Source organism: Metopolophium dirhodum, chromosome 1 (assembly GCF_019925205.1).
Source record: "Metopolophium dirhodum isolate CAU chromosome 1, ASM1992520v1, whole genome shotgun sequence".
Taxonomy (NCBI): Eukaryota; Metazoa; Arthropoda; class Insecta; order Hemiptera; family Aphididae; genus Metopolophium; species Metopolophium dirhodum.
The window spans coordinates 20,373,496-20,393,672 of record NC_083560.1 but is presented as its reverse complement, the minus strand read 5'-3'; the positions used below and the strand labels follow the sequence as shown (position 1 = coordinate 20,393,672).

Genomic DNA, 20,177 nt, shown 5'->3' with positions numbered 1-20,177 from the left:
AATGCGTTAATTTCGTCGTTGTTTAAATTAATTTTATTTTTATTTTTATGTATCGTTTAAATACGAATACAAAATCGTGGAAATCATAAAGTTTTATGTCCAAGGGTGCCCACTGGAATTTCATGTATTTTATTTTTATAATTCGTATTATATAATATATCATAATAGTAGGTACCTACCTATTATCAATCTATATTTATTAAATAATAAATAAATTTGAACTTCTTAAAAATCGGTCAGATTCTTTAAATATATAAACGTCGTTCACGTTCACGTTCTATTTGAAAAAAACGAGTGACGTCCACGTATCGTTCACTAAATATGAACGAGAACGCGTGAACGACGTTCTTTCCGAACACTGTATCATAATAACATCGCCGATAGCCGTTGTGTTTGTCGATATATGGTGAGTACGAACGTTTTTAACCACTTACCGCGATCAAAGTGAGTACGTAACCACTTCACTTGTCAGGTTACCCGGTAGTACCGATTTGCGTGTTAAGGTCTTTAGACAAAATTTGCTTGTCCGTGGCGATGTTTTACATTTTCCCCGGTGTTCCTCTTATGTTAAAATTTTGTTTCGTCGCTTCGGTTGGCTACAATCGGAACGTAGGCCGATCTTAAATTATCTCTGCATAGAATTTATTGGTTTTTACTCTACATATCATGTGACGATGCAGTGTAGCATTCGTTGAAATTTCCTGCCGACGTTTAGCCCATTGCTGAGTTAAAGGGACGACTTAACCATGCCCACCAACATTCACGATCGTGAAGAAGTGGCGGTTTTGCCACCAAACGTCTTGGAAATGATTGCAGGTGGTAATAACAACAACCAGGAGCTCGGTTTATTGGAAAGCCTGTTCTGCGATATATTCTTCAACGCCACCTGGGGGTATGCAAGAATATTCCCAAAATCTCTGAGAAGGGTTATAGAATTTATACTTTTATTAAAGGTAAACTTTTGCTTTATACTAAATGTTGAGGTTTACAATTTGTGTTTTTTGATTTTAGGCTGTTTTATCATTTTATGTACTCGTGTATGTATACGTGAATTTTTCACGAATGCCAGCAAACTGTTTACACCATGTTGAAGACGTATGGCCTAGAGACGGTATACTCCGAGTTGAGATTATTCGGAATTTTCAACACAGCCATGCAAAACAAACAGGCACGATAAACGAATTGTTAGAAAAATCTTATGAACATGAATACAAAATAAAACGTAAGGATTTGAGTGAAAAATATACAACATTGTTTTACCACTTCACTAAAACGTATAGTCCCGAGTAAGTACACAATAATAATTAACTATAAAATTAATTTGTTTTATTGCTCTTAAAATGTAATTCATTTATTTAATACCTACTTATTCTGTTAATCTTCAAACAATGAACCTACTAATTGAAAAAAAAAATATTTTATTGATGGGTTATTCAAGATTTTAGAATAGGTCCCTGAGTATTAAATATTTATGAACTGAATATTTGTTTTCAAAATTCATAGTTCATCAAACTCTGTTGAGCATATTATGTTTGTAAGGGCGGGATGTATAATTAACAGCTATTCTGTAAATTTGTTAACGGCCCTGTAATTTATTCATTATATATAGTTAATGGCATTGTGTTAAACTATGGTAGTGTTGTATAAATAAATATTAAATTATTGATAACCGTGGTTATCTAATAAATAAAACAGCTAATAACTATGATAACATCAATGATATTTCATCAATCTGTAAGTTACCGAACCAAAATCCTATCTGTAGTTTATAGGTCTGGTAATCGATAGTTTACAGAACCTTTAACACTATCGGGCGTTAAACATTATTCAGTTTTTTACAGAACTGTTTACAGTTGAGATAACGGTTCAGTGAGTCACTACAATACGTTTGTGCAACCCACCACAAGGGTTTTCTTAAACTTTTGAAATTTATTATTCTTGATAATTTTTAAATATCATAATATCATGCACTATAGTAAGATGTTGAATAAATCAACCAACTTTTCACTATCAATACATTTTTTTATGTTATCATAATAATTTTAAATATATCTTTAAATTGAATCTCTGAATCAATTGTATTTTTTTTACGGGTACCTAGTATAGTTTAATTTAAAATGTTATATTATATTTATTGAATATGATATAAATACAAAGGTGGAAAATCAAGCATTTTATTTGTTTTAATAAATCTTGTAAATACTTTTTCTTAGTATGCCTCATGCAATAAAAACATTTCTTTTTAGATTTTGAGTGGAACGATGAATGTATTGATTTTACAATGTTGTGTGTTTTTTTTTATTATTATTATTTGTTTTGTGTCTGTGTACAAGATAAATAATCGAAATAATGCTTCAATTTTCACCTTCAATCTTCTTCGATTGGAAAGTGAATATTAAGGTGGGTCAAATTTTAAAACTCCCAGTAATCTTCAAAAGCGCCAAGAAAAACAAAATTCAAATTAAGGAAAAACGGGAATTTTTTCGCAAAATCGATTTTTCACAAAGTCGACTTTGGTTTTTGGTATAACTCTAAAAAAAATTAACGTATAGATACATGAAATTATCACTGGTTGTTTATATTTGCATTTTCTATACAATATAAAGTTTTCAAAAAATTTGGATTTATTTTGAACTGTTAAGGGACATTTTCAGTTTCCAATTTTATTAGTTTTTTTTTCTATGAATGTCAATAAAACTTTATTTGTTGAGTAAAAATGCTTGAAAAGTTAATACAAGGCTCCTACTATATTGTTACATTGATATATGGAAAATCTTAAAAATCCTCAGTTACAGTTTTTTTTTATAAGCATTTAAAGTTCAAATCTTGACAAAATACGGAAAAATCACGAAAATTAGCTAATTATTATGAGTTGAGAATTCATAAAAATTTTTATTTTTAAATCAAAGATTTTTAAGACTTTTGTTATTTTTGTGAAATTATATTTCAGTTATAAACTTATTTATCTCATGAACGACATTATATTTTATGTATTCATTTGAATTATCTGTTTCTTGTTAAATGTGTCTTTCAACATAATGGAAACACATAATATAAAGACTACAATAAATAAATAATTATTAGTTTTGGTTTTATCTTAGTTCAATATTATAAATTATTAGATTTAAGTTTTAAGCACAAAAAGAAATGATGTAGGTTGGACTTAAAATAATATTTTAAAAATTGGATAATATTATAAGTGATCATTAGATTATATATGTATATTGGAACATTTATTGATTGATATTAATATTAAGTATACTATAAAGCGTGTTTTAAATTATCACATAACAAAATATTTTTTTAGGAAAAAAGGAGAGGTTGATATTGAACAATCAACAGACAAGTTAGTTGAAAATAAATCTGGAGAGACTAACTCTAACTTGTTCAACTACTTATTATTTAAAAATTATATAAACTTTGAAGGTAAATTTTATTCTAAGTAAACGTACTTTATGTAAACATAAAATAAGATTTTTTATTACATAGGTAGTACATATTTTTGTCGGTGCCATGGACTCTAAATTAACACAATTTACTTCTGATTTATTTATACTTTATATTATCATTAAAATAGTATTATTACATTTGATTTGTTGGTAAATTCAAATTTACTTTGCCAAAAATTGTGAAACATTATTTGATCACAATTTGCTTGACAATAAATTACCAATATACTATCATATATTTATACTTATATATAATGTATTAAAATATTACATACTATAAATTATATATAGTAGAACTCAATTTTCCATACCTTCGTAATACGTTTGTTATCTGAACTAGCAACTCCAATTTACGTTTCAAAACGTTAATACGTTTTGTAGGTGCTTCCATACATATTCATTATTCATGTATATATATTATATAATAATTTAATGATAATAATAATAATTATTATTATAAATACCATATAATATTATGTATATTTTTTCGTGATATGTATGAACATATTAAATTAATTTGTGTACAAAATGTTGTGTTATTGGGTATAAGTATAGAACATTTCCTATTATTTTTTTGATTAAATTATATAAATTAGATGAACGATTTGTATTACGGACTGAACAATGAAGTTGATTTATCTTTGTGATAAAATTGTTTTTAAATTCATATTTGTTTTGAGTATAGATAAATAAATTAATACTTAAAGTTACGACCATGAAAGTATTTATATTATATGAGTTGTGATATGGGGATTTGTCAATGAAAACACATAAATTATTTTTACTCTTTATTGTTTAGTAATATTTTACTCAGATTACATTGTTGAATATTCATTGGAGTACGGGTTCTTGCATTTGTCGCCCAGTGCCAGAAATCGGTCAAGCATTCCTGTAATGCTAGTAGCCCTAGACCCTACTCTGTGTTATGCCGATTCAGTGAGTCAGTTTTTCTTAGAGTATTTCCTTGGCTACGATGACCTACTGTTGTCCTCTGTTAAATCACTGGCTGAAAATGAACAAAACAAAGGATTTTTGAGGTTAAGACTTACACTCAAAGAGATTTGTTGTAAATAGTTCTAATTTATAACTATACTCCGTGCCACGAGAGAAGTAACCGGTTTCCCGACCCAATCACGGTCGAATCGCGCATCCCCTACCTATTTGGCATGTTGACTTTGCTTTGCACGATCACGACCGTCAACGGTCGGCCACGTTATATAGTAATACTATTTGTATGTAAAATATTGTAAAGTGGGGGAAACGGGGCCCTGGAACAGTCTCTGCCGTCAGTCTGCATGCGTGTAGCGGGTTACTTCTCTGTTCTCTCGTGGCATGGAGTATATCATGAAGATAATAATTATTGTTTAAAATTTCAGAAATGTAATTTCTGGGGAATATAAAAGATTTAATAGAATGCCAAAGTCTAGAACGTCGTATATTACATCATTCTTCATTATGGTGTTATTCGTGAGTGTAAAATTATTGTTTATTATTATTATTATAAAAATAGAACTCTTATTTTAAACAGTGCCTTACACGAAAGTAAACAGTTGTTAGCAACACATTGTTATACAATGAGGAGTATAGCAAAAAGAAAGGGGGTTGTGGTGTAAAGTTAATCTAGTTGTAACTCATAAGTATAAAATTCTCTTGCAATATATACTTTTTTAAATAAACGGGGAAATAACGGGGTAATATTTTTACTATTATTATAATAAATTATTCTATTAGTTTAAACCAATAAAAATATTTTTAATTATGTAACATTTATTTCAACCTTCGGGTTCAAGTTCATTTTTGGTTTTTGGTTTGAGTTAACTCTCAATAATCTTGGCCAATAACGCCACAAATTATATATTAATACAAATTTCTGATGATTCTGTTACTGAAATTAAAGTAGCAGTGTGGTTTATATCTACAGAATAAATACTATCGACAAATTTTAATACATGATGTCGAGAATCTATCTACGCGTAAAATGGTGTGTACTCTTGATTTGTTGGTCGTACCTACTTTTATTTTAATCCAAACTCCTTTATAAATGATTAAATGTTGTCAATTTAAGTTGAAAAGTATTTTTCATATTGTCTGGAAATTCTACACCTTTTTGGTTTAAAAATTCTCACATGATTATTATTATTATTATTATTATTATTCATCAGTATAAATAATGTGTTTATATAAATCACCAATTTAATACAAATACACACACACATGAACGGTTCACAAATATAACTAATCGTTCAATCGCGTATATGCATCATATATTTTCTGATAATTAAAGTGAATCTAGTTGTTACAAACATTTTTAGAAAACGTCAAGTAGTATAAAAAAAGTGGTAATTTTTATGCAAAATCAATTATAAAAATATTCGATTTTATCTTTTTGATTTAACTCAAAAATTAATACCCGTATTAACTTGAAATTTTCACCAAATATTTATAATACCATTTTCCATACATGGTACCGTTTTCGAAATATTTTGACTCAATTAGAGTTAGTTATAAATTTTTCAAATTTTGTAAACATTCTTAAAATTTATTATTCTCGATCATAACCTTTTTACTTGGTAAAAAAGCTTGAAAATTTAATGTTGGGTTCCATTTTTATTTTCATTAATAGAATTTAAAAAATATTAAAAATACATATTATTATGTAATTATTATTTATATCTATTTAAATTTTGATAAATTTCTTCAACTTTTCGAAAATGTTCAAACTAATTGTCAGTTTGAAATTTTATTCATAAATGATTTTCGTTTCATAACTCACTTTAGAAATATTGATATAAGATTCCCTAAACATTTTACTTCCTTAGGTAAAAAAAAAATTACCGGAAAGTAATATTAATTTTTAATGAGCATTTGAATTTAAAATGTTTACGATATTGAATTTTCATTGGTTTTAACAAATTTTCATAATTCGATTTTTGATATTTTGTTAAAATTTAAAAACTTATAACCGTAAACACTTAAAATTCCCACCAAATTATGTTAAAATCATCATTTTCCATATTATATTGTAATGTTTTCAAAATATTTTGACCTTGTTTGAGCTACTACTATAGTCATGATAATTTTTCGAAATAACTGAATTATTTTTAGTTAGAATTAATTTATTTAAGTTTTTCTATTCAAAGCTGACTTAATACAAAATGTTTTAAGTCAGCTATGAATAAAAGGTTCCCATCAATTTTTTGTACCTCTATCAATAAAAAAAAAGTTTACCGGAATGTCACGCTGCTATGTATAGCCATAATGTATTTTAAATTGTTGTTGATTTTTTCCACTATTAAATTTGATTATTTTTACAAGTATGCTAAGCTGACACAACGTCTCCGCTCCAAATTTCTTTTATACCCAATTGCATACTCGTGGGATTTTTGTTATATTTTAATTTTAAAGTAAGTTATAAGTATTTTAAAATTGTAAACTGTTTGTACATTTTAAAATACTCAGAACTTTAAAAAATTAAAATATTCGTCAAAATTCAACTGTTTTCTGCTGTGCGTACCAGTGCAGCAACTAAGGTTTTTAGGTCCAGGGTTCAAAACAAAATAATAGAGCCCTACTTTCCAGATTTCACAAAATATTTTCATATGAAAAATGCCTTTATGTGTGTAGATGTGAAGTGCCTACCACTATATAATTCTTCTTTTAACTATAAAAATACACATTTACACTAGATAAAAAATCGTTGATACGTTTAAAATTATAAAAATAATTACATATTTATGTTTTTAAAAATATTTAAAAAAATATTTTTTTTGCTTTTTGTAGTAGCAAAGTCTAAAATTAATTGTCCTATTTCCAGATCTCCAGTGCGAGCTCTTTCTATGTAAGATAGGTACTTATTTTTGTTAATCGGTCTTCAGATACCTATTGAGATTCTTAAATAGTTTTTAGTCAGTTTAAGTTTATGGAATGATCGTTCGGCCGATGCAACAGTAACTTATAAACTTATAAATATCATACAAAATATAGCAACTTCACTAAACAAAAATAGTTTTCTATTAAATATAAATATAATTCTTTAATGGTTTTCATCTTAGTGTTTCTATACATTTTTTTAAAGATAGAACTTGTTTACTTAAATCGTAGCGTGATTTTAATATTTCCATAGGCGTGCGCAGACTTAAAAATGTCTCAACCAAATATTCTTGTACTAATGACTACCGTAAAAAGGGGTGACTTCGGACTTTTGGGGTGAATTCGGACAACACCATGTTTTTTAGTTATCTTATAATTTTAGAATACACGTTTAATAAAAGTTGAAATTGATACTCTATGTTAATATCTATTATAACCTTCATAGAAAATAATATTTATTGATGACATTATGATGTCATAGTACATGTTAAGGAGGTAAATACAAAATATTATATTTTTATATTTTTAAACTATATAACTGCATTGACTACTGTAGCACAACAGCAAATAGAAATATTTGATTGCGGTTTTCGTTTACTTATCCCGTTAACTTGTCTGTGTTAATTGGTAATTGCATTGATTTCATAATATACTATAAAATTAATGGTAATTGGTTCCTATATGTGCAAATTGTTAAGTAACTTGATTTCACACTGTAGTGTTACATTTTGATATGTCTGCTTCATTTAATTTAATTATATTTGATGGTAATAAAAAATTAAAAGTATTTGATACATACTATTTTAAGTCCTTTAAAACGAACTTTGAGTTAAAATAAAGCTGTATCAACTATAGTGGTAAAACTACTATAATATTTTTCTTCTGTAAAAATAATTCACCAAACATTTTTCGTTTATTTTATTTCTGAGGATGTATTCTCCATTTTAGACATATTTTTTTTTTTGCTAATTCTACCTTTTCTTTAAAATCATGTTTCATGTTAATACCGCTTTGCCAAAACACACTGGCTTGGTGGATACTGGACTCAAGATATTGAATTTTTTTTTGAAAAGAGATTTTGCTCTACTTATTACTTTAATTGCTGGTTAGTGATTTATTTGTCAAATACTTCAATGCATTAATATAGTTTTCTTTAACTGTATATACATTTCTCAAATCGGTGATCGCAAAAGAAAACAACGATTTTATTTTTGAGTTGGGTGTTTAAATTGATATATATCTATATAAGTATACATAATATATTATATTGTGTGATTATATTTGTTGACTGTTGTTCTCTTCAATAGCGTATTAGCGTTTACCCCGGCGTTTACCGATAAATTACAAAATATTAGGCATGATACTGCCTGCTAGTATTGATAAAATTACCTTTAAAACAGATCATAACATGTTAAATAATACATTTATTATGAATAAAAATAACGTCAAAGGTTTATTCAATATTTTTTTCTATCATCGTTCACTTTATAAAAAAAATACATAACTTTAGAGTTAAAAATAGTACGTAATATCATGTTTTACAATCTTAAATTGTTTTTCTAGCCACATCAAATGTTTGATGACTATACATGACTTGGTACCAATGTATATACTATAGGTATATAGTATTGTATATTATATATATAATATATATATATTATATATATATTATACATATATTATATATATATATATATATTCTTAAATTATTTAAATATATTATATTGTATTGAAATTAAACGTTTTGTTTTTTTTTGTTTCACAGACTATTATGATTTTAACGGTTATGAGGTATTTACAACAACAGATGTTTGCTTTCCATCACTTAGGTAATCTATATTATGAATATGGTGTTAATCAAATGTATAAATAATAATCATTATTTAAAAAATTATTTACATTTTGTTTATGTATCGCTGCTTATTTTGTTCAGTGGATTTGCTGCATCCATTACATTTTCGCCGCTCGGCCTCTTTCCCGTTGTTGCCACTTTTGATCGTTTTTCTGGCTCTGGTCGGTGAGTAAAATAAATTACGTTAATAATGATAGTCTTAATCCATCATTGCGATTTTTCATCGCACCCAAATATTATTATTATTAGTATTAAAACATTTAAAACCCTGTCAAAAGGCGTCCCTGACAAACGGCGTACACGCCATCGGAGTTCACTTGACGTCCGTTCCCCAAAAACATAATTTTGTGCACTAACGATTAAGGACTTTGTCAACATGATAACATTGTGCTGTGTCTTGCAGTGTGTGTGTGGCAATGCTTATAATTAATAACGTGGATAAATGGGATATCGAGTGGGTTGTCGTTAAGTCATGTATAAAAGGGATTTTGATTTACGATGATGATATACGTTCAGTTTATTTATTTACTGTTATTATTATGAATATTATTATTTAAATTCCTGACAGGCATAATGGTCTTAATGTCAGAAATTTTCAAAGACAGAACCATACCACTTTACGTCATATTGATCGTCTGCTTAGCTGATCAATACGACACCATGTGTAGCCGTTGTCCGATCACGAAAAAGCATTGGCTAAAGTGAGTACCTATTATATAATATAAAAGTTTTTTTTATATTGTCGTCGTATAAGATAAACCCTACGGAAAAAAAAAATGTACTACACCAATTCATTTTGTTATCATAGTAGAGATGTTCTGGGTACCCGGCAATTACTCGATGGCCGGCTAATACCTACATTTTTACCCGGCCACTACTCGGTACCGAGCATAATACTACATTTATACTCGACTCATATCCAATGAAAAACGCTGATAATCTATTTATAAATATATGCATACCAATTAATATAACGGGGAAAATCTAAAATTCTAGGGTAATAAATTATAATTTATTTTGGTACATATTGGAATAACTGAACCGATTTACAATAGCCAGTTGATTATAAACAAATCATGTTTTCTTCTAAGAATTACAAAAATAAATCTCGTATTTACTGTCTAATGTTTATATAGTTGATACTTGGTACTTTGATAGTAGTATAATACCCATTTTATATTTACATTTCTACTTGGCCTATACTTGATACCCGATTAGTGTTAAAATTTTTACTCGGCCAATACTTGATATCCAGTTAGTACCATGAATTTTACTCGGCCAATACTCTATACCCGGTTACTATAACAAATTTTACTTGGCCAGTACTCGGTACCCGGTGTAATACCAGATTTTCTACTCAGAATATCTCTATATCATAGCCTCAAAATTAGCATTAAAATAGCGAAAGCTATTCAATATGTTGTAAGTACCATTTCAATTTAGTTAAATCTTGTAGTTTAGTTAAATTTAACTAAGTCGTTTAGTTGGAATAACTATAATGAATATTTGAAATTAATATTACTCTATGGGTTAATGGTTTTCTATAATTTTATATTATACTAATTATACATCCTTATTTGTTTACATATAAAATATTATAATACAAATTACTATAGAAATTCTAAATTCAAATAATTATAATAAAATTTAAAAATGTAGTTACTAAAATAACCATTTGTTCAAATAGCTCTCTTTTGCGCAATTATTTCAGTATATTGTTGGTTAGGTAGATTTTAGGCGTAGGACTTTTATCGAACTTGCTCTCCCGGAATAGGTTTTTTTTAATATTTTATATGGTTAAGAAACTGAAAAAAAAAATACTAAAAAATCTATACCAGGAGAGCAAGCCCTATTCGATAGAAGGCCTAAAATCTATCTACCTAACAATATATTAAAATAATTGCGAAAAAAAGAGCTATTGTGAATCCATTTGAATAATATTTAGGTATAATGATAACGGCGTATTCAAAACATAATATTCCACGGGGACTGATTTAAAATATTTTTTTGAAAAAAAAACTGATGATGAATTTCTAAATGTACGTAATCTGAGCAAAATATTGAGAGGGGGTCATCAACCCTAACCTCACAAAATACGGCTTTGGGTAGTCGGTTGTACTATACTAATTGTACTAAATTGTACGGTTGGCATTACTTTTTTATATATTTAAAATTACTATAAAATAAGATGGTGCAAGTGCAACTATAACTTTTTAACTAATACATTTTAGTACTCTCAACTAAACACATTGTTTGATATAACTAAATAAAACATTACGCCAACTGAAAATTATCCAACTATTTACCATAATGAAATTTTTTTTATACCTACCCAAGTATATTATTGTATACAGTAAAACCTCTTTATAACAATAGTCAATCAACAGAAAATAACAATAGTCCCGATTAACCTATAGGTATCCCGTATATTTTAGTCTCTCTATAACGGAAACTTCTTTATAACGGAAAAATCAGTTGGCACCGGGCGATTCCGTTATATAAGGAGGTTTTACTCCTTCTGTATTTTTATTTGTAAATCGGTTATGTTTCTGTTCCAGGTTTTTCTATCTTTACCACTTATTGTTCTACGCTTACCACTTTCGGTTCAACGGTCAATATAGCAGAGTGGTTCTCATTAGTTCATGGTTCTTTATTCAGGTAATACGTAATGGCTTTTTTTATTGTAATTTTTGCTATTATTCAAGATGGATTGGGTTATATATATATATTATATTTGCGCCTTTACTGATTCTACGATTATTGCGACTTGAGGTTTGTGTGAGGACGGTAGTGTGTAAATAATTAAATGAGTTAACTCGTAACGACAGTGCAATTATTTGAAGCGCCTAGTGCATAATATATATATTAAATCTTATAAATTCTGAAAACCAACTAACATTTAATTACAAATAGAGTACTTTAACTTACAATGTAATTGGTGAAAATTGAACAAGGTTGGGGGGCAGTGTGAAGTTAGCCCCCCAAGTTATAAACAGTCATAACGTCTGCCCGATGAACTTACAAATTCTGAAAATCAACTTACATTTACTTACAAATAGAGTACTTTAACCTACAGTTCATTCTTAGAAAATCAAACAAAGTTGAGGGACTAACTTCACATACATTAATAAGTGGGCACCCAACAAAAATAAATAATAACCCGGAAGTATTGAGTAAAACTCGCTCAAGTACCTACCATTCGAGGTATAAATAATAATTAATGATGCTTATTACGTAAACATACAAATATATAATTTTTATATTTGGCCTCTGAGCACGATTAGGGACAAATTTTATAATATGACCTAGTCGCGTCGGCAACAGCTACTGGTGGTCCCTCGCTGGAGTGGCGACAGTGGACGGGATAAATGTCTCCGTCGATTAGTAAATAATATTGAGTTGGGGGCTTGGCACAGCGCAGTCGCTAAAGTCAATCACGCGACGTGATTGAGAGGAAGCAACGGCCGCTGCCACTAGTTTTCCTATGGGTGATAACCTCATAATAGGGTGACTTCTTTAGAATTGTTATTCCGACTAAAATCCGATGGGACGCGTTATGTCTCGTTACACTGCAAGTCGATCAGTTTTTTTTTAATTTGATTTTATTAGAAAAGGATGTATGTTAGTAAGTTGTACTCGGAAATTTTCTTGTAATATCATATAGTATAATTATGTTTTTGTTGCCCTCTATGCGTACTGCTTTATCATTATTGTTGCGTTATATTCGGGTTTGATTTCGATTTTTTTTTTACTGTAATTTAAATGCGAAATTATATATATATTAAATAAATAAATGTTGGGTCATAAACAGAATTCATTCTGATCGCCGACGTCCCGAAGGATTAATGTGAAATTTCCGTATAAAATTAATAAAAATCACGGACAGTCTGCCTGTCTATCCTACACCGCCTCCAAACACCTTCACCGTGGCCCCGCGTGCATATCATATACTTAATAATTGTGATTTTCGTGAATTCTGGCGTGGGTTTGAAATATTTAAATCTGTATAACTGTATAGTATTATAGAAATAGAATACCAAACAAAAAATATTTCATAACACACAAGGATACATGCTATGCCTACGATATAATGTACCAATGTAAGAAAATAAACGTGAACAACTTTAAATATTTGGGTATTGAAATGTGCTCAAATATTATGGAATGATCAAATAAATTTATTAACACAAAAAAACCAGAAAAATGATTTATATAATGAGGGAATTTCGAGATATCCTAAATAAGAAAGACTTAAGAGTAATTTACTTGGCACTGATTGAACCAGTAACATGATATTATATAGGATAATAGGCTAGGGGGGTCCTATGATAACGCTCTCGCCTCTCTCTAGATTGCAAACTAGTCAAAACACATTAATTAAGATCGCCTTGTAAAGACAAAACATACCATACAAAACAACTATATGAAGATTTTAATGTTCTAAATATCAAAAACCTATATTTAAAATCAGCAGTCCTTCTCTTAAAAATACATGATGTTCCATTACCCCGAGTCATAATATTGATACAAGGTTTGCTAAAAATAATAATTATACACAATGCAATGGCCTTATAAAACGGGCGCAAGAAAACAATACAAATTTGTCGGTACAAAAATACTAAACTTAATACCAAAATATCTACATGCATTACCACTACATAGGTTTAAGATAAACTTTAAGAAATGGTTTCTTTATGAATTCAACACTGACCTATTATTTTAAAATACCTTTTTTTAACTGTTTATTGAATTTATATTATTATACATATCCTATTTTTCTATTAATGTTTTTATACACTAATTATTAGTGTTTTTAAATTTTATATATTATGATTTTTTATTTTCTTTACGTTAAAATTTAATGTTCACTAGTCAGTAGACACATATTTTTACTTAATATTTTATAATTAATAATTTTTAAACACGATGCAACATGTAATTATATACTAGTAATAATTATACTCATGAACACATAATAACTCCTCGGCCTCCACACGAGAATACTCAGTGAGGCCCAGTATTCTCATCTTGAGAAATAAATAAATAATAATAATAATAATAATAATAATACCACCGTTATTTTTGATTTTACGAAAACCTTTAAATAAGTACTATTTACATGAGAACAAAATCAATGATTAAGGTTTTTTGATATTTTTAAATCACTTATATAAATGTCTACAACTATCGAAATTATAATGGAAATATTTCATCGTTTCTCGTGTCAAAAAAATAATTTAACTATATTTAGGTAGGTGGGCGGCCCCCTTTTCAGTCAAAATGTACTTTTCCCTTTTCAGCCAGTACCTACAGTTTTCTTTAAAATTTACAATATTATAATAACTGAACTTAAGAATTATTATAATAAATTAAATATGATTGTATCCAAAAATGTGATTTTTTTTTATTAACATTACCATTTTATTAACATAAACCTACAACTGTGTAAAAAATTAATAAAATAAAACAATTGGCAATAAACTGTTATGACACATAACATTAATCGAATAAAAATGAATATAGCATTGTAATACATATATAATAATAATTATGATAATAAAATATGCATTCATGAGTATGTAATAACCAGGGTTGGTATTTTATATCACTCAAAATTGCATAAATATGCGCTATAATATTACCTTAAATATCACAAAATATGCAATAAAAACAACAAAATATGCAAAAAAAAAAGGAAATTTATTAATTAAAATTTTTTTAACAGCTTACAAATTATTATAGGTAGTTACTTAAGATTTTAAATTATTTAGTCACTATGATCAGAATCCAAATGAATTTACTTTACAACGCATTCAACGTCCGTTCATTGATAATAGGCGATTAATAATCGCAGTAGAAATTGACAAAAAAAAACCAAACAAAATCAGCACATTACAAAAATTAGAATCAAATACCTATTACGAAGTTATCGTAATAATTCGATTGACAAAAATCTAAAAACACGTTAACTAAAATATAATTTCATAAAATATGACCGATTTTGATTCCAAAGGAGGTTAAAAGGAAAAAAAGTGTCAAAAAGTCCAAAAAAAGCAAAATAAAATTTTTAATTTGAGTTCTCTGTATCATGAAACATATTTTCAGCTTACTCTGCTATTTTTAAGCATTTTATAAGAAATATGCAAATGCTATAAAATCCCAACCCTGGTAATAACTAATAATAATAATAATATATAATAATTATGATAATAAAATATGCATTCATGCTTATGTCGAAAATTAAGATTTCCTAATACATTAGTTGAATAAAAATGAATATGGTCTTATAATACCTATGTATCTCGTTCGTTCTTTCATTCCTTCTTGTAAAATGTATTAAAAAAATTGTAAAAGCCAATGGTCTGAGACTAAAGTGGTAGTGCACCGTGCATGTATATTTTGTTATGACTGTGTCGACGTCGCGTGGTTATTTTCCAATCGTATACATAAGTACTGACAGTTAACCGGAATATTAGAAATCATTTTCACGGTCTTATTCAGTTTTTCTTTTCGTTGGTGCACTTAACCTAATAATTATTTATTTATATAACACGCAGTACATTACGCAGTATAATCGTAGACCATCGCGTTTGTACAAATTTGAAGTTTTAAACAGTGTTCAACAGTGTTAAATAGGTTAACTATGTTTAAACATTTTTCTCTTGCCCTTTTTCGCAACAGCATTCCATGGTTTACTTTTATCACCACTACGAGCTTCAGACTGTGCTGCAGCGAGCTGAACGGTTTCAGAGGCTCATCCAGCGGCAACAACAACTACAGCACCGGCGTCGGCAACATCACCAACCGACCGGCGGTGGTTCCTAGCGGCCGGAATGCAGAAGTCCGACGGAGGTATCAGGCAGGTCCAGAATTTCAGCGTGATGAACGGACTGAGTAACCTCCGCTGCTTTCGTCATAGTGGTAGCAATGAAAGTGGCATCGGAAAATATAAGTGTCAAAGAAAAGCCCGGGAACGTTTTTTTTCTTATATTAGGGTTGCTATGTTTTAATTTTCGATGTACCTGGTTTGTAAATTACGATTGTTTATTTTTTTTTTTTGTTTCATAGCATTTGTAATAAATATATAGATATATTATTTTATATGTTAATATTATTATATGCCATTTTTTTTATTTATAATAATGTTGTAAATGATTTTTTTCCCATCTACATTCTTCACACTAGGAAACGCTTCTTAATTTCGTCGTCATCCATTCAATCTCAATAGTAGTGTTGAATGTAAGATAATTGTATAAATTAATATTAAAAAACCTCTAAGATTGAATATGTACTCCACGTAAGAATATAATATCTGAATATTTTTTTTCGCTCATTGGCGGTCATCAGAGATTTTCAGAGTCACGTGTATCTGTTTCAGCTCTGCGAAACCTGAGGTTTCTGTAGCTTACCGCGATTTCTGTGGTTGCCGAGAGAAATTAAACGCTTATATACGCCCTATACATTAAATATCGCGTATATGGGCTCTACATAATTGTGTCGTAGACTTGTACGCCAGTACACCCGTCAACTACAATGATTTCAACTCGTTGAAAACCCGTACAATGTGTCGTGATAATATTATTTATTTTTTGATTTGGTTTTTTTTTTTTAAATAATTACTCATTTAGTCATTTTGTATTTCGTGGCGGTGCCCATGTTGAAACGGGTGGGTTTCGTTTAGATCTCCGGTATAGCGATCGTATGTATAATGTATACACTATAAATATTTTCAGGGCCGTCCTGACGGTTTTAAAATGTCATTATCGTCAGTTGCATATTATATTATTATAAATGGGTGTAAATAAGTATAAAGGGGCAACGCGCAAATAGACTTAAATATAGTAGGTTCCTTGTACTAGAGATGTTCTGAGTAGAAAATCTTGTATTATACACCAAGTACCGAGTACTGGCCGAGTACAATTTGTTAAACTAACCGGGTATCGAATATAAGCCGAGTAGATATATAAATACAAAATGGGTGTTATACTATTATACTACTATCAAAGTTCCAAGTATTAACTATATAAACATTAGACAGTAAACACGAGATTTATTTTTTTAATTCGTAGAAGAAAAACATGATTTGTTTTTAATCAACTGGCTATTGTAAATCGGTTCAGTTATTCCAATATGTACCAAAATAAGTTATAATTATTACACTAGAATTTTAGATTTTTCCCGTTATATTAATAAAATTGGTATGCATATATTTATAAATAGATTATCATCGTTTGCCATTGGATATGAGTCGAATAAAAGTGTAGTATTCCGCCGGGTACCGAGTAAGGGCCGGATAAAAATGTAGGTATTACGCCGGGTACCGAGTAAGAGGGGCGTTACTGTGATAAATGACCCAAAAAGTAGGACTCGTTTGCGTACATAAACTATAGCAAAAGTCTACTAAAAAATGTTTAAGATTGTTTTCAGACATTTTCCCTTCTCACTTTTACAGGCTTTGAAATTGCCTCTAAATTAATTTTGCATGTAAATAGAATTATATTTTTGTCATCACTCATAAAACAAAATTGTTCACCCTTGTATTGAATTTTATTTTGCATTTCATTTAACTGTTCGATAGCAATTTCGGTCGATGTCTTTAAATTCAGAAAATGCTTTCTTCTTACGTCATATATAGAACAACTAAACAACTTCATATCCGTATGAGTTAAATTTAACGAAATATCCTCCATATTTTGTAAATCACAACGTATCAATTTACTTGGATGTATATGTAAGTCATCATTTGCTTTAGGTTTTAAAGAACTTCTTATAATTTCTCTAGAAATTACCTGGTCAGTGTGTGTTTCGTGTTTGTGTTTGTTTGAAGTATTAATTACCTTGGTAATTGATTCATTCACTGTAACTCTTGATGTACATTTTTTATTGGTGCATCTAAACAACAGATTACCTGATTTTAAAACACAAAACTCAGTATACTTAAAGTTTTCAATATTAAAACAACGTTTTCCTCTGCGCGTTTCAAAAACATTTGATATTTGAATGTCCATGGTACTTCACGAAATAAAATGACTCGTATCTCGATATCATCACACGTTCGACTAAATAATAAGTATATAGTTACATCCAGCGGTCGTCAATAACGCACACATTTATCTAAAATCACATTATCGTTTAGAACCGCACTCTAGTTAATCAATTACTTATATATGTCTAATTTAATGGCTGTACGCAAACGAGTCGTCATTTTTCAGGTCAAAATTAGTATTAACCGGGCTTTCACGTTTTTCGATGTACGCATACGAGTTGTCAGTTTACAGGTAAAAATTGTGTACTGTGCGCAAACGAGTAATAACCAGTAAGACTGTAAGAGGCTGCATACGAATTGCGTCCCGCGGCAAAAAATCCTTCCGAATTGCGTCTCGGGGTTTTTGGCGGTCATATACTAATTGCGTCCCGATTTTTTTTTTAACTTATTACCAATCTGTACCAATTGTGTCTCGTATATTATAAAAACTAAACAATATTTCCCTTCCCATTTTTATACAGACTTAGAACTGTCTGTAGTAATAGTTACTACTACAGGTATGTTAAAAATATTGTTTTTGCTTAATATATTATTTTTGTTTTAGTATTTTGTCATAAAATTGTAATTGTATAAAAAATATTATTGTTATTGGTGAAAAATATATTGTTTTTGTTTTTGTAATTTTAATTTTATAAAAATTTTATAGTACCGGTAAAAATTTAAAAGATAACTTTTTTATGAATTAATATTTACTAATTTATTTTTGATTGAAAATCTGCCCTTGCTTGTTTTAAAAATTGTTCTTTATTAATTATCGAGGTTGTGCCGTTGTTTAAGTGAATGCTACGTTGTTTTGAAATCGGCATCCCTTCAGAGTTATTGAAGGCCAAACTGATAAAATAGCCAAATGTATTGTTTTTTGAAAATCTGCGAACACTCTTTTTGGAGAAAATATAATATTGATTTTATTACATTCAGACAAAATGTGGAAAAATGCCTTTTCGTAGGTTTTTAATTCCATATCAGGAAGTAGAAAATATAATAGTGGTATATATTTACCATTTTGCAAGCCATGAACTGTGAAGATTTGATTAAAAAGGCTTGGGCAAGTTTTGAAAGTTCCGTCAACAAAAATTGTATCAACATTGCTTAAAAATATTAAGTTACTTTTACAAGAAAATAATAAGACATTCAATTCCTTATCATTTATACCAACAAAAAGTTTTCACTACGATTGGTTAATAAGAAAATACTCATATTGTTTAATGAAGTATGCAATTCCTCCAAATTTTTGGTAATTTGTGCAAAATAGACGATCGTGCATAATTCATATTTTTTCTGATCAATTGCAAATCATATGTAGTTAAAGTATCTACATCATGTGTAAGTAATTCACGATTAATAATTTTACTTGGTTTTTCACAAACATCGTCGATAGACGATAGCTTTTCGTTTTAATTTATTACTCACGATTTGACGGTTCAGTATTTCGTTTTCTTCATCATGACTATGATCAATAACTTTTTTGACTACTTTATTATCGGAGTTCAAATGAATATAAGCTGTACAAGTTTTTTTACAACAACACCACCGTTCTAAATTATTTTTCAAGTACTTGTGGAAGCGAAATTTGTACACACCAATTACAAATAAATCTCGTTGTTTTTCGCTAAACATAGTTTTAATACGTACATTTCACCAGCCCCCCCAAATATAATTTTTGACATTTTTTTTTTGCAAAACATTAGTGTGCCATTAGTGTGAATTTGTGTGACTATTTTCAGAATTTGTGCGATACTGGTTTAACCGTAAATTCAAAAATATATATGGGGGGCTGTAGAAATGTTCCCCAGCCCCCCATCATAGAAAAAATTACAATTTTCAAAATTATCTTTTGCCAAACATTAGTGCGCCATTAGTGTGAATTTGTGCGACAACAACCAGAATTCGTGCGACACCCGTTATACTCGGAAAAATCGTTTTTCCATTTTGAGCATTTCCCCAGCCCCCCCTCATAGAA

The 20,177-nt window shown here is 28.9% G+C and overlaps 1 pseudogene; it reads left to right on the top strand.

The window, feature by feature from the left end:
• Positions 1-746: 746 nt before the first annotated feature.
• On the top strand, positions 747-16,188 carry LOC132937454 (membralin-like; annotated as a pseudogene).
• The last annotated feature ends 3,989 nt before the right edge of the window (positions 16,189-20,177 follow it).